This window comes from Bos grunniens, chromosome 5 (assembly GCF_055505025.1).
Source record: "Bos grunniens cultivar Pamir isolate PY7600 chromosome 5, Bosgru_T2T1.0, whole genome shotgun sequence".
In the NCBI taxonomy this organism is placed as follows: domain Eukaryota; kingdom Metazoa; phylum Chordata; class Mammalia; order Artiodactyla; family Bovidae; genus Bos; species Bos grunniens.
The window spans coordinates 50,905,750-50,921,674 of record NC_141169.1 but is presented as its reverse complement, the minus strand read 5'-3'; the positions used below and the strand labels follow the sequence as shown (position 1 = coordinate 50,921,674).

General features: G+C 38.7%; 1 long non-coding RNA gene across 1 annotated transcript in view; it reads left to right on the top strand.

Moving 5' to 3' along the window:
* The window catches only part of LOC147371931 (uncharacterized), a 190,382-nt gene that overhangs the window by 33,924 nt on the left and 140,533 nt on the right, over window positions 1-15,925 (top strand). Inside the window, exon 2 of the long non-coding RNA XR_015163854.1 lies at window positions 11,254-11,385. This is a non-coding gene — a long non-coding RNA (uncharacterized LOC147371931). The remainder of the gene's footprint in view (window positions 1-11,253; window positions 11,386-15,925) is intronic.

Genomic DNA, 15,925 nt, shown 5'->3' with positions numbered 1-15,925 from the left:
TGTTGAGCTTTAAGCCAACTTTTTCACTCTCCACTTTCACTTTCATCAAGAGGCTTTTTAGTTCCTCTTCACTTTCTGCCATAAGGGTGGTGTCATCTGCATATCTGAGGTGATTGATATTTCTCCCGGCAATCTTGATTCCAGCTTGTGCTTCTTCCACCCCAGCATATCTCATGATGTACTCTGCATATAAGTTAAATAAACAGGGTGACAATATACAGCCTTGACGTACTCCTTTTCTATTTGGAACCAGTCTGTTGTTCCATGTCCAGTTCTAACTGTTGCTTCCTGACCTGCATACAAATTTCTCAAGAGGCTAGTCAGGTGGTCTGGTATTCCCATCTCTTTCAGAATTTTCCACAGTTGATTGTGATCCACACAGTCAAAGGCTTTGGCATAGTCAATAAAGCAGAAATAGATATTTTTCTGGAACTCTCTTGCTTTTTCCATGATCCAGTGGATGTTGGCAATTTGATCTCTGGTTCCTCTGCCTTTTCTAAAACCAGCTTGAACATCAGAAAGTTCACGGTTCACGTATTGCTGAAGCCTGGCTTGGACAATTTTGAGCATTCCTTTACTAGCGTGTGAGATGAGTGCAATCGTCCGGTAGTTTGAGCATTCTTTGGCATTGCCTTTCTTTGAGATTGGAATGAAAACTGACCTTTTCCAGTCCTGTGGCCACTGCTGAGTTTTCCAAATTTGCTGGCATATTGAGTGCAGCACTTTCACAGCATCATCTTTCAGGATTTGAAAGAGCTCAACTGGAATTCCATCACCTCCACTAGCTTTGTTCATAGTGATGCTTTCTAAGGCCCACTTGACTTCACATTCCAGGATGTCTGGCTCTAGGTCAGTGATCACACCATCGTGATTATGTGGGTCGTGAAGATCTTTTTTGTATAGTTCTTCTGTGTATTCTTGCCACCTCTTCTTAATATCTTCTGCTTCTGTTAGGACCATACCATTTCTGTCCTTTATCGAGCCCATCTTTGCATGAAATGTTCCCTTGGTATCTCTAGTTTTCTTGAAGAGATTTCTAGTCTTTCCCATTCTGTTGTTTTCCTCTATTTCTTTGCATTGATCGCTGAAGAAGGCTTTCTTATCTCTTCTTGCTACTCTTTGGAACTCTTAGCAATAAAGTATTTTTAAATTAAGGTATGTACATTGATTTTTAGACATAATGTATTACACACTTAATAGTCTAAGTATAGTGAAAACATAACTTTTATATGCACTGAAAAAGCAAAAAGTTCACGCAATCCTCTTTATTACCCTATTCACTTTATTGTGATGGTCTGGAACTAAACTTACAATATCTCCAAGATATGCCTCTATTTCTCTTCATAGCTAATGTTTGAGCAGTTACTTCTCAAGATACCTCCTGAGGCACTAGCCCGAAATGGCCCCTGACTTGTGGTTAAGAAAATTGAACCAAAAAGAGATGAATTTTCCCAAGGTCATAAATGAGTATTTAAGCTGACCTGCCTCTTGAGAAACCTATATGCAGGTCAGGAAGCAACAGTTAGAACTGGACATCGAACAACAGACTGGTTCCAAATAGGAAAAGGAGTACGTCAGGGCTGTATATTGTCACCCTGCTTATTTAACTTATATGCAGAGTACATCATGAGAAATGCTGGGGTGGAAGAAGCACAAGCTGGAATCAAGATTGCCGGGAGAAATATCAATCACCTCAGATATGCAGATGACATCACTCTTATGGCAGAAAGGGAAGAGGAACTAAAAAGCCTCTTGATGAAAGTGAAAGTGGAGAGTGAAAAAGTTGGCTTAAAGCTCAACATTCAGAAAACAAAGATCATGGCATCCGGTCCCATCACTTTATGGGAAATAGATGGGGAAACAGGGGAAACAGTGTCAGACTTTATTTTGGGGGGCTCCAAAATCACTGCAGATGGTGATTGCAACCATGAAATTAAAAGACGCTTACTCCTTGAAAGGAAAGTTATGACCTACCTAGATAGCATATTCAAAAGCAGAGACATTACGTTGCCAGCAAAGGTCCGTCTAGTCAAGGCTATGGTTTTTCCTGTGGTCATGTATGAATGTGAGAGTTGGACTGTGAAGAAAGCTGAGCGCCAAAGCACTGATGCTTTTGAACTGTGGTGTTGGAGAAGACTCTTGAGAGTCCCTTGGACTGCAAGGAGATCCAACCAGTCCATTCTGAAGGAGATCAGCCCTGGGATTTCTTTGGAAGGACTGATGCTAAAGCTGAAACTCCAGTGCTTTGGCCACCTGATGCGAAGAGTTGACTCTTTGGAAAAGATCCTGATGCTGGCAGGGATTGGGGGGAGGAGGAAAAGGGGACGACAGAGGATGAGATAGCTGGATGGCATCACTGACTCGATGAACATGAGTCTGAGTGAACTCCGGGAGCTGGTGATGGACAGGGAGGCCTGGCGTGCTGCGATTCATGGAGTGGCAGAGAGTCAGACATGACTGAACAACTGAACTGAACTGAACTGAACTGAAGCCAGTATTTGAGTCCAAAATAGTTTGATTCTAAATCCTGTGCACCTGGTTTTGACGTGATTGGCTTTTAATTCCCTTCATCTCACTCTGACTCCTCTTTCTTGGCTCTTCTTTGAGTTGCAACTTTAGTTAGTTCTCCAAGGTCTGTCTTGAACCATCTCATTTTTATCATCTAACTCCCAACAGATGATCATTAATCATTTCATGCACATTAGCAGGTACACTGCTTCTGGTTACCTATAAGTCTTTGTGGACTCAGCTTCTGGGTATCTATTTCACACTTCCTCTTTTATTTTCCCACACTATACTAGGTCACATTCTTATTACTACTCACCAATATTTAAATAGCTTCCTGGTTTCAGCCCTCCAAATTTCTTCCATTAAACACACCATCACACTGTTACAAGTTGGCTCTTCATAAAGCTTCCAACTATGTCTCTTCCATTCAAAAAAAATTTTTTAATAAAATTTATATCTTTAATGATTCTATTGCCCAATGCATTATCAATTTGTCTTGAAGATCTAGAAAGTTATCTTCCATCCATCCCACCTCAAAATCAGGCCAGAGGACCTGATTTTCTTTTGAAACAAAACACATCCCCTATTTTTAATCACCTGTTTTGCTGAGATTTACTTCACTTTTAAATATACCTCATTTCTCTGACACTCTTATAGAGTTGGGAAAAATGAAAGAAAGCAGAAAACTCAATCTTATCAGATCAAAGGGAATCTTAGGACTTCTACTGCATAAGCTGGACTCTCTTTTGTTTGGGGCTATGATAATATGAGGCTTAGGACTCCTGTAGCAATTTTATTTCAGTCAAGGGAGCCCACCTGCAGATACGGCACACACAGAAAAAGCAGGACTGAAAAATTAGAATGGTGATAGTATCTGAGTCCTAAATCAAGCTGAACCTGTATCAGGGGGTCTCCCCCAGGACCATTCAACTCACTAATTTTCATTTTGGTTTAGGTCAGTTGTGTTGGGTTTTGAACACTTGGAAGATTGGTATTCCTAACTAACATAAGACTGCTCAGAAAAGTATTAACATATCAATCCCTAACTACACCTGTGTTCCAGTTACGTGGTGGTTCTTCATTCTTTGTTTTGTATGCTTCCAACTTTTCCAGTGACCTCCCTTTCTACCTGCCTCTCACATTCTTCAAGCTGCATCCCAAATATTATTCTTTCCTAAACAATCAGTAATTGTTTTACAACCATTTTTAAGCCATTATTCCATGTACTGGACTAAAGATTTTCCAAATGATTTCACTCAATCTTTAGCAAACCAGTGACATTAATCTTCTTATTCCCAATTTAAAAATGAGGATATTAAGGCTCAAAGACTCCACCTTATCTGCTCTTATAAAAGGGAGGCAGTTGATGTAGCAATGAAGAGCCCAGCTCCTGGCTTCAAATCTTGGCACTTTCTGTGTAAACTTGAACCAGTTGCCTAACTTCTTCAACTCACAGCTTTCCTCATCTGTGAGTTTGATATTATAATAATATTTTGGAGTCAATAATAGGATTAAAAAAGTAACACGTGTACAATGTTTAGCATAGTGCAGCCAGGTAGTGAATATTTAATAAATGTTTGATTATTACTATTATTCCATTAATAAGTGTTGGAGCAGAAATTAAATGTCTGACTTTTTACTAATCATTATCTATACCACTAACCTTTCTTTAAATCTTTTCTTAGTCTCCCTTTTCAGAAATGATCTATATCTCTTTTGTACTTCCTTAATATATTTGTTGTTGGTGGAATTGTTTAGTTGCTAAGTCATGTCTGACTCCTTTGCAACACCATGGACTGTAACCCACCAGGCTCCTCTGTCCATGGGATATCCCAGGAAAGAGTACTGGAGTGAGTTGCCATTTCCTTCCCCAGGGGATCTTCCTGATCCAGGGATCAAGCCCACTTCTCCTGCATTGGCAGTCAGATTCTTTATCATTGAGCCACGTGGAAGCCCAAAATATCCATAAGGAACACATTTTTATAGAACCCACAATGAAATGACAATACATAACTGGCTCTGCAACACCGTTAGTGCTTTCCCCCACTAAATGCTTTGGCAAGTTCTCCCTTTATTATGGTAAGATTCATACTCATGTGTTTCTTAACTGGCTTAAGTCTTTGGTTATCTTCTTTGAAACTATGGACTTCTTAAAGTGAAGGCTTCTGTTACTTTTATCTTTCTACTCTTTGCACAGCCACACATAAGATACTGAGTCAATAGCGTTTGGTTGATTGGGGTGATTATTAGCATATTATCAAACAGCTTCTTCTATGACAAGGAAATTCTAATTTTCTTAGAGTAAAAGCCAGTATAAATAGAACATTTGATTATTGCTACACTCTTCTGAATACTTTTAGTGTTTCAAATGATTACAAAAAGCACTAGAGAATAATTGGTATAGTTATGCTCTATGAGCATAATTCCTGAACAAAACTGATCTTAAATATTATTAAGGTTAAAGCTATATTAAGTTATTTTTTAAAAGGTAATGGGTTTTGAAGCATTGAAAAAAAATTGTTGCTATAAAAGGGTGTGGGAATGATATGAGATAGCATCCATTCTTAACAATTGATCTTTCTAAATTATGTTTACTTTTTTTCTCAAATATAATTGTAGCCTTTCAGTTTCCATAGGATAATGTCAATTACATACATTTTAATCTCTTTTAAATGACTTTTTAAAACCACACAAATCAACAAGGTAAGCAAGTAAAATCACCCATTGCCTACTGCACAATTAAAAGATAGAAAATACTACAAATTTATTCAGTGTACACCTATGTGAGGAATTAAACATCAGAGACCGGCAGCCTTGTCCTAGAGCCCACAGTTGGCCTAGGAGTGTAGGGGTTGCAGAATCTAGAAGCCAGTGCAGCAGAGTCAGGGTTGTAGTCATGCTGGAGCAAGGGTCACCAGTGAGGATACATTCGGACCTCCATCCTTCCCACAAGAAGAATTGCTCTGAGTTGCTGTGTGGTGTGGTAGTAGAATTCTGGCTACTGAGGAAGGAGGGCAGTGTGGTGGGTGAAAGAAAGGGGCCTAAAGTCTGTAGGGTGAGACAGGGCACCCTTGGGAAGGTTTCACTTCTAGAAAAGAGGGGAGATCTTCAAGAGGTGGTCCTTGTAGGCTTTGTGAAGAAAGGAGGAAAGAGTTGAAGATACGGACCCCAATGAAACAAAATAATATCAAAGAACCAGCAGAAGAGAGATTACCTCCTCCACAAAGTAGTCACCATTTATTAAAGAAACTGCTCTTTTTCTTGACATAACAAAAAAAGAGTCCTCTTGAACTAAGAAGCCAAGGAAACCCCCTGTAAATACAAAATTAAGACTGTCTTTGCAATTTAAAGAGACCAGATGACTTTTTTTATTATTATTTTGAGCAAGTGAATGGACTATAATATGCTGTGGGTCTAGCCCTGGTCTCATGAATCATTCATAGAAGGGAATGTTCATCCCCCCCAAATATATTTTAAGCAACAATGGAAGACAAAAATGTAGTTGATTTTCTTCTCAGGAGTTCTACTCATTCAGTATATCAATTTTCATAGAGTAATGTAACAAATGTAGTTTGCTGAAAGCAAATCAACAATGTTGAGGTTAATCACAGAAAGATTATCTGTCTTGGCCATTTCTAGATTCAATTCATATCTGTATTTTTAGCTTCATGACTCCAATACAGAGATGAAAGTAAAAGTGAAGTCGCTCAGTCGTGTCCAACTCTTTGAGACCCCGTGGACTGTAGCCTACCAGGCTCCTGTGTCCATGGGATTTTCCAGGCAATAGTACTGGAGTGGATTGCCATTTCCTTTTCCGGGGGATCTTCCCGACCCAGGGATCGAACCTGGGTCTCCTGCATTGTAGACAGACACTTTACTGTCTGAGCCACCAGGGAAATACAGAGATACTTGTTCACAAAAGTAGAATATAGAAAATTGTCTTTAAAAATCTCATTATCAGCTATCTCAGAATAACATTACTTCACATATATTATCCTGCAAGCCTTCACTTGTCAATGGTGATTTTAATTTATTCTCTTAATGTAAATCCTTTTAGTTCAATTTAAATTAGTTCTGTTGTATTATTAAAATCTGCATTAAATCAATTTTTAATCCAGTTGTTACTGAAATCACCATGAGAATATTTGTTCATTGTTTATTTACTACCCTACTTGCCCTTAATTATAAGTTGCTCTGTACATTAGTTCCTAAAATGCCTGTGGTACAGATTCCTATAATGCAGGCTCCTGAACATGGTGTAGCTCTGACAGTTCTGACCTTGTGATGGTCAATTTTCCCTGTGCTGCCCTTTGATTCAGCTATCACAAGCCTTTGTTCTGACAACAAGCCTTAAAATCTTTTGACCTTGACTCTCAACAGAAATGAAAACAGAAACACCAAGGTAATTTTGAGCACTGAAACTTTATCAGGGTGTTCAGTTATAAAGTAGTCAACCAAAAGATCCAGAATGTATATCTTTATATATTTATATGTGTATATTAGATTAATCTATGACTCTATGTCCCCAGCTTGAAAAATTCTTCTTATTAGAAAGACATTATGTATTAGGAAGAAGAGAACATCATAATCTAGAATTAGTTATAGCAAGTTCTCTAAACTCTCTGTACCTCTCAGTTGTATCTAACTCTTTTCAACTCCAGGGACTGTAGCCTGCCAGGATCCTCTGTCCATGGAATTCTCCAGGCAAGAATTCTGGAGTGAGTAGCCATTCCCTTCTCCAAGGGATCTTCCTGACCCAGTCATCAAACCCAGGTCTCCTGCATTGCAGAAGGATCCTTTACCATCTGAGCCACCAGAGAAGCCCCTACTCTATCTATACAATAGATGAAATGATACACATTGTACCTTACCAAGATGAGAGATGAAATGACATAAAAATTCAAAAAATGGTTTTGTGAGTTTCAATGTAAATAATGTAATAATGCAAGTGGTATTAACTGATGCCTAAGATTTTGATGAAGCTCAGATTCTGAGTTTATTATTCTATCATGAAGCAAGACTTACTCAATTCAATCTAAATTTTATTAGTCATTTGAGGAGAAGAAAATTTTCACCTAGTTCATCATTGTATTTCAAAGACATCTTGAATAGACAGCATATGTAAATTATTCATGGAGATACTCTATTAGCCCACTAAAACTTCCATTGATGAGCACTTTTTATTTCTTTCAATTGCTTAAAACTTGCTTAGATGTTTCATTTCCAACTGGAAATGCAAGAACATTTTCTCAGAGTAGCACATACTTTTTTGCATTTAAATAAAAATCCTCATTAGTTCAGTTCAGTTCAGTTGCTCAGTCATGTCCAACTCTTTGCGACCCCATGGACCGCAGCTCGCCAGGCCTCCCTGTCCAAAAAGAGCCTCACATTCAGTTATAATTCTATGTACAGGCAAGGAGATGATCTTTATTTTACCTCAAGTTCTATAACTTTGATTCTTTTTGTCCAGAACGTCATTCCATGTCTACTTAGCCTTATAATATTTGGTCAGTTCCAATTTTTTGTGAAGATAAAAGATCTATACTTTATCTGCAAATCAAAACAACGGGATACCACCTCATACCTGTCAGAATGGTTATCATCAAAAAGACCACAAATAATAAATATTGGAAAGTTGTAGGAAAAAGGGAACCCTTGCACACTACTGCTGGGAGTGTAAGTTGGTACAGCCACTATGGAATACCAATATGGAATACCAATAGCCAGTATGGAAGTTCCTCAAAAATCTAAAAATAGATCATATGACTCAGCAGTTCCACTTCTGGGTGTACATTCAGGAAAAAAAAAAAAACAACTAATTTGATAAGATACATGTACCCCAATGTTCACAGCAGCAATATTTACAATAGCCAAGTTGTGAAAGCAACCCAAGTGTTCATCAACAGATGACTGGATTAAGAAGATGTTGTATTTATAAATAATGGAATATTACTCAATTGTAAAAAGAATGAAATGCTCCCATTTGCAACAGTGTGGCTAGACCTAGAGAATTCATTACGCTTAATGAAAACATAGAAAGAAAAACATCATATTAATATCACTTATATGTGGAATCTAAATAATACAAATGAATGTGTATGTAAAATAGAAACAGATTCACAGATGTAGAAAAAAAACGCTTGTGGTTACAAAAAGGGAGAGTGGGGTGGGGAAGAGAATGAGATTAACCAAAAACAAACTACTATGGTAGGCAATTAATAAGCAACAAGGATATACTGTATAGCACAGGAAATGATAGTCATTATCTTATAGTAATTTATAATGGATTTTAATCTGCAAAAATACTGAATCACTATGATGTGCACCTAAAATATTATGAATCAACTATACTTCAATAAAAATTAATTTATTACAAGTTTTATACATTAACTTAATTTGTGCTATCCATGATAAATCCTAGGAAGTTTACTCCAAAGCACATTTTAGTTTCCAGACTTTCCAAAAGAAAAGTGAAATATGAAATTAATTCTAAAACAAAGGAAAATTATCCCACCTACTTTTGACTAACATATTAAAATACATTTTAAGCAAAGAAGAAATTTGATCTTTCTATCACAGTCTAACAAGAAAGAGAATTTGTCATTTTGTTTATAATTCTTTCATCCTATTGAACATCAATTATATTTTAAAACATATAATAAATAATAGAATATGTTTTAAATATATTTGTGCCATATGGAAAGATGGTAACACTTTCTCTCAACAGACTAGGGAAACTTTCAGTAGCAATGTTTTTGTAATAGAGGAAAGCAATTCCAAATTGTTTGATCTCTTAGTGAAGAGCTCTATTGTGCTTCTGTGAAATAATACAGAAGAAAAATTTGAAAGATGAACACAAATCATAAAAAGATGATTATTTAAAAGTATTTCCTTCCTCCTCTTCCTACACCATAATTGAAGAAAACTTTTCTTTCTCTAAGGTCTCCTGTGCTACATCATATAGCTATACATTTCTGTGTTATGCTTTTGATAAGAATATTTTTTCCCTGACTCTCCCTTCTAAACTCTCTCATTTAATATATTGAGGTTTTAGCTCTGCTTTCCTAAAATATCATAAATTTTTAAAAAAATTGTTAACTCTAGATAACATGTACCAAATATGAGAGCACAGGATTTAACTGATTCTTGGCCATTGACTAGCTGGGTGGCCTCAGACCTCAGTCTCTTCATCTGCCAAGTATAAATATTAATACCTTATCTTCATAAAGATAGGCAGCTGTGCCAAATCAATTCCCAAGTTCTTTCTAACTTTCTAAGTTGTTTTGCTTTATTGTTTCTGGATTCTCTATGATGTTAAGAAAAGATATCCCCTGACTACATTAAACTGGGTATGCCAAATATTTTTGTGGAGTAAGGTTGAGGATTAATCCTTTTCTAGTATATGCCCTTCCAGTGTCTCCTTTGGTTAGATCTTTGCATGCATGTTTAATTCAATGCTTTGGCTCTCCAAGTTTTGAGCTTTCTCTAAAGGAATGTTCAATAAAATGTAATTATTTGTATCATTGTATGAATATAAGGCTTATGCAATATAATAGTTATAATTAGTATTCATGGCTCCAAATTACAAGGAATGGATTACTTTCCTGAATTATGCTAAAATTTTGATTAATAATACTAGGGATGGGATGGGGGGTACATAAAACAAAGAAACACGTGCACTAAGAGACAATAGAATCAATCAAAGCACCATTAAATGCAGCAGATCAAAGTATCTTATTCCTATACCTCTTATTCTTTATGTGTATAGATTGGGGGATTCACTTAAAAATTATATGACATTAGGAAAGTGTTTCTGAGATGCACTCTCAGCCACAGTACTATATTTTTTCCATGAAGAGATCTCTTATCATAGAACTAGATTAGTCAGAAAAGAGGACATCAGATACATCACCGTTTATTTTCTTACTGGACTGATGCACCACAAAACAGCCTGCATTGTTTTCATTTAGTCAGATGACCACATGTCACTTCTGGTCTTCTCTTTGAATAAGTGTGTCTTTTCTAGGACTTTCATTTTGTGTATATACCTAAGAAGTTTCTGGGCTGCTGGGATTTTTATCTGAGCTCTTTAGGCCTGTGATGATGAATTAATCTCTTTCTATTCTCTCCCAGTTCCTCCCCCTGCCCCCATCAACCCCTATTCAAACTACCCCTAGTCGTTAGCATTATTGTTATCTGTCTTCTTTCTTTCTACCACTTTATTTTTGTTTCTTAATTTCTGTTATAGTCTATCTCAGAAGCCTTCAGCTCACACCTTTAAGGAGAGTGCACATTTTCTGTGTTCACCTACAGTGCCTACACTGACTCTTCTTGCTGTTCTCTACCTGCCCCAGACAGTAGTAAATGAAGCTTCTGGTCCCAGGAAGAACAGGGAAGAAGATGACTCTCATTTTCCCCAGCTTCAGGTCTAGCTCCATCTCTCTCCATCCACATGGTCCTCTTGCCAAGTAGAAACCCCGCATACACTTGAGTGTCATGTAGCTCTGGCTCCAAAGAGGCCTTCCTATGGGGCATCAGCACCTCCACATCTACTTGAAGGACTCCAGACATGACGTCCTTTCACTCTCCTTTTATCCTATTCCTCAGCAAAGCATACTCACCTTTCTTGAATCCCAGTCCCTCAGACTCCTGACTGCTCTCCTGATCAAATTTGATAAATATAATTCCTTCTAAGGTTTCAGTAGTTCATCATGACTTGATTATTCATCTTTTGCATTTTAATAGTAACCTGCACCTCTTGACCCTGAAGATGATGGCCCAGCATCAAATCAACAGGAAGGACACTGAGGTGATGATGATGGAGATGAGCGTCAGTGTGTGCAAGTGGGAAGATGTTCATGCGAGTCTTCTCAAAAAGTAAGTCGCATCAAGATATATGAACTTCATTATCTTCATATAGAGAAGATTTTATGTAATATTGCTGACGGTACTATACACTTGCATATTTGAAAAGTTTTATTGATAAAATGTATCATTATAAGAATATGAATAATAGATGAATTGTTAATACCAGAAGCACCTAGATAAAACATACTCTTTGTTCTAAAGCATTACTTAACTTTTCAACAAAGAAAAAGCTGAGCAATTGAGGCAAATAATGTTTCCTTTCTCTGAATGGGCCTTAGGAGAAAATAAGATAATTAGGTGTAATCAAACATCATCCTTCACTCCTGGCTCCTGGTCCAGGTTCTGTTATATATATCAGTCTGCTCCTGATATCATAGGCTTCAGGAACAGAGACCATGAAGAAGGGTTTTTTTGTTGTTGTCATTTTAAATTGATCCCTAATGGAAAATCCAGGTACTGTGCTAGCCTATGCAGGAAAAATCAGAGGATTTTAGCAGAGTCCTTTAGGCATCTGAAGACAATTCATCTCATTACCAGTGGGAAGGCTCAGTCATAGTGAGCCACATTTCCCAGATAGATGAGTTCTGGCAGAAGAGGAGATGGTGGTCGCAGCCTTGCTGAGGGAGGCCAATTAGGAAAGGAACAGTTGTCTCCTGTGGCTGTAAAATATGGACCCCACATGGTGGCTTCCTCTACCTGAGAGATTTTTGCGGAAACACATACAGCTTGAGTGTTATGTTCAGGAGGCGTAACAAACTTCTCCACAATGTCACAGAGATTAACACGCTTGAACCTGCTGTTCAGAGAAGGAAAGGAGGAGTCAAAGGTTTTCAAAGACCCAGGCCCTGAGGTACCACAGTCCCAGTGCTGAGTGGGGAGGTCTCAACCCAGGGGCTTTTGGAAGTGATCTAAGGAGCCCAATAGGAGTTCTTTCCTAAGGGTAAAAGCAGCATCTCAATTATACAGTCTTTGGGATTTTTCCAAGCTCTTCTGGGGTTTGCAGTTTCTAGTGGGAAGAACAGTAATTTAGTTTAATATCATGCAGCTTCTCATCACACAAACTTCCTAGTTTCTATGCATTGTCACTTATTTCAAAAACTTAATTGACCACCATGGTTGTATTCCCTCCAAAATGCTTGCCTTCTGCTCTCTGCAACCTTTGTTTCTTGTAAACAAACTCACAAATCCCCCATCTCTCTGTAGATTGAGGTTGTGTGAAATACTACACAAGAAAAATCTGACAGATAAATGTAGTAGTTAAGAGTTCTCCAGAGAAAGAGAACCAATAGGATGTGTAGATAAAGAGGTTTCCTTTAAGAAGTTGCCTCATGCATTGACGGAGTCTGATGAGCCCAGAATCTGCAGTCTGGGTTGACAGGCAGGAGACTCAGGAAACCAGTGGTGTAAGATATCCAAAGCCATCCGCAGGAGAAATCATTCTTGCTCTCGAGCAGGCTGGGTTTTTTGCTCTATTCAAGCCTTGAACTGATTGGGTGAGGCCCACTCCCATTATAGAAACAATTTGCTTATTCATCATTCACCAATTTAAATATTAATCTCATCCAAAAACAGTCTCCTGCTGACACACAAAATTAACCATCACAATGAAGAAAAAGAAAAAACAGTTCTTTTAAAAAAAATGTTTTCCTTCATTTTCCCTGTCTCTCCCTTCCCTTAATAACACCTGGCTTTCCCACAATGGAACTGCTGTCCTTGGAACTCTTCTATGGAGATAAGCCATCCCCCTACACACCATGGCCATGGAACTTAGAACAATACTGTCATTCTCTTAGCCACCCAGTGTAACTTCCAGCCTCTTTCCTCCCCCTTTTTTCAGAAAGCCACCTTTCTTCAAGCTTGTGTGTAAAAGTTATGTGTTTATAGGTTATGACATCTACTATCATGGCTGTCACATAACTGTCAATTTCCTGCTGGTCAACCCCTTACATTTATGGAGGGTTCTCACACTGAACTCACAGTATTTCCTCTTCAACTCAGTTCTGCCATAGAGTTGATCTCACTTCCCAAGGCTCTGACTTATCCTTAAAAAAAGTTTCTTCACCACTTTGCGACCCCAGTGGACTCCATCCCTCTTTAGTAATACAACCTACATCCCAGGCCCAACCTTCCCATTGAGCCCTTAAACTGAATTCATTCTCTTTCCTTCACCTCCATTACCCAAATCATAAGAACTACTTTCTACTGTCAAGTAAAAGTACCCAGTGGGAACGACACTTAGGTAAAGAGTATGAAGCAGGTGGACAATAGAACAGAGCAAGAATGGAGTAAGCAAGAAATTTTCTACAAATCGGACTAGTTACCCTCTGGTCAGTCTACTACTCATGAATCAGTTCTCCTCACTTCCACCAAAACACTGATTCAATGTCATTATACCCTATACAAAATACTTTAGTGGTTTAATAGACAAGTCCTAAATCCTTACCATGGTGTACAGGGGGCTTTATGATCAAACTTCTTCATAAGTCTTCAATATTCAGTGCCTGCTGTTCAGTCACTCAGTCATGTCCAAGTCTTTGCAACCCCACAGGCCAGCATGCCAGGCTTCCCTGTCCTTCATCATCTCCCAGAGTTTGCTCAAACGCATGTCCATTGAGTCGGTGATGCCATCCAACCATCTCGTCCTCTGTCATCTCCTTCTCCTCCTGCCTTCAGTCTTTTCCTGCATCAGGGTCTTTTCCAATGAGTTTGCTCTTCCCATTAGGTGGCCAAAGTATTGGAGCTTCAGCTTCAGCATCAGTCCTTCTGATGAATATTCAGGGTTGATTTCCTTTAAGATTGACTGATTTGGTCTCCTCGCTGTCCAAGGGACTCTCTCAAGAGTCTTCTCCAATACCACAGTTTGAAGGCATCAGTTCCTCAGCATTCAGCCTTTTTTATTGTCCAGCTCTCACATCTGTACATGACTACTGGAAAAACCATAGCTTAGCCTGTGTATGTACTCTGCTGCATATTCAGTGATAAAGACTTTCAGATTCCATAATTAAATTCTCCTTCCTTAGACCTCACTCCTTCGCATGTTATTCCCCATGTCTGGTGTGTTTTCTGTCTTTATACTTCTATTTCCTAGCAAACTCCTCCTTATCCTTTAAAACTAAGGCCAGGGGCTTTTTGTTGCATCAGTTTTTCCTGCACCCCTCCCTCTGGAGCAGAGTCATCTCTCATAATTCCCTCTAGGTCTTACCCTTCCCAGTTTGGGTCCTGTCGCTTTGTATTGCAGTTATTTGTTTGTCTCTGCACCAGTCCCTTCCCCCATAGTCTGAGTTTCCTGAGGGCAAGGTCTGTGTCCTAGTCAATCCTCAGCACCACACACAGTGAATGAATGTAAAGTCTTAGAACAGAAGCTGGACACTAACATGGCCAGGAGACTCAGAGGCTCCCCAGCCATTGGAAGTTGTCCTTGGACTTTTTGTCACGTTCCTTCTTATTCTGCTTTGTTGTCTTTCTGGCTTCTAATGTCCTTTGATACATCCCTCATCTCCCACTCTGTGTTTTCCCTCTGGATGTACAACAGAACTTAGGTCCCTGAGCTGCTGAGGGCAGCAATTTTAAACCTCTGTGTCCCAAATATGTTGCATCATAGAACAAAAAGAGAGGATGGGGTGAAGTTACAGTGAGCTTGCTGGGAATGCAAAATTAATACCACATGCACAATATGCATGAATCTCAAAAATCACAACACTGAGGCACACAGATAGACGCAAAGATGTACATGTGCTTAGTCGCTCAGTCATGTCCGACCCTTTGTGACCCCATGGACTGTGGCTCGCCAGGCTCCTCTGTCCATGGGGATTCTCCAGACAAGAATACTGGAGTGGGTAGCCATTCCCTTCTCCAGGGGATCGTCCCAGCCCAGGGAGCAAACCCAGGTCTCCCACAATGCAGGCAGATTCTTTACTATCTGAGCCACCAGGGAAGTCCATGAACACTGCAGTGGGTAGCCTATCCCTTCTCCAGGGGAATTTCCTGACCCAGGAATTGAACCAGGGTCTCCTGCATTGCAGGCCGAGATGTACATACATAAACTAATTGATGCTGTTACAAGTTGGGATAGTGGTTCTTTATTGTTCTTCAGGAGTGAGGTGAGTTGAAAGAAACGTAGGTCATTTATTTTTCTGGAATTGAGTTGCAGGAGTTGCTTGTATATTTTTGAGATTAGTTGTTTGTCAGTTGCTTCATTTGCTATTATTTTCTCCAATTCTAAAGGCTGTCTTTTCACCTTGCTTATAGTTTCTTTTGTTGTGCAGAAGCTTTTAATTTTAATTAGACCCAATTTGTTTATTTTTGCTTTTATTTCCAATATTCTGGGAGGTGGGTCATAGAGGATCCTGCTGTGATGTATGTCAGAGAGTGTTTTGCCTATGTTCTCCTCTAAGAGTTTTATAGTTTCTGGTCTTACATTTAGATCTTTAATCCATTTTGAGTTTATTTTTGTGTATGGTGTTAGAAAGTGTTCTAGTTTCATTCTTTTACAAGTGGTTGACCAGTTTTCCCAGCACCACTTGTTAAAGAGATTGTCTTTTCTCCATTG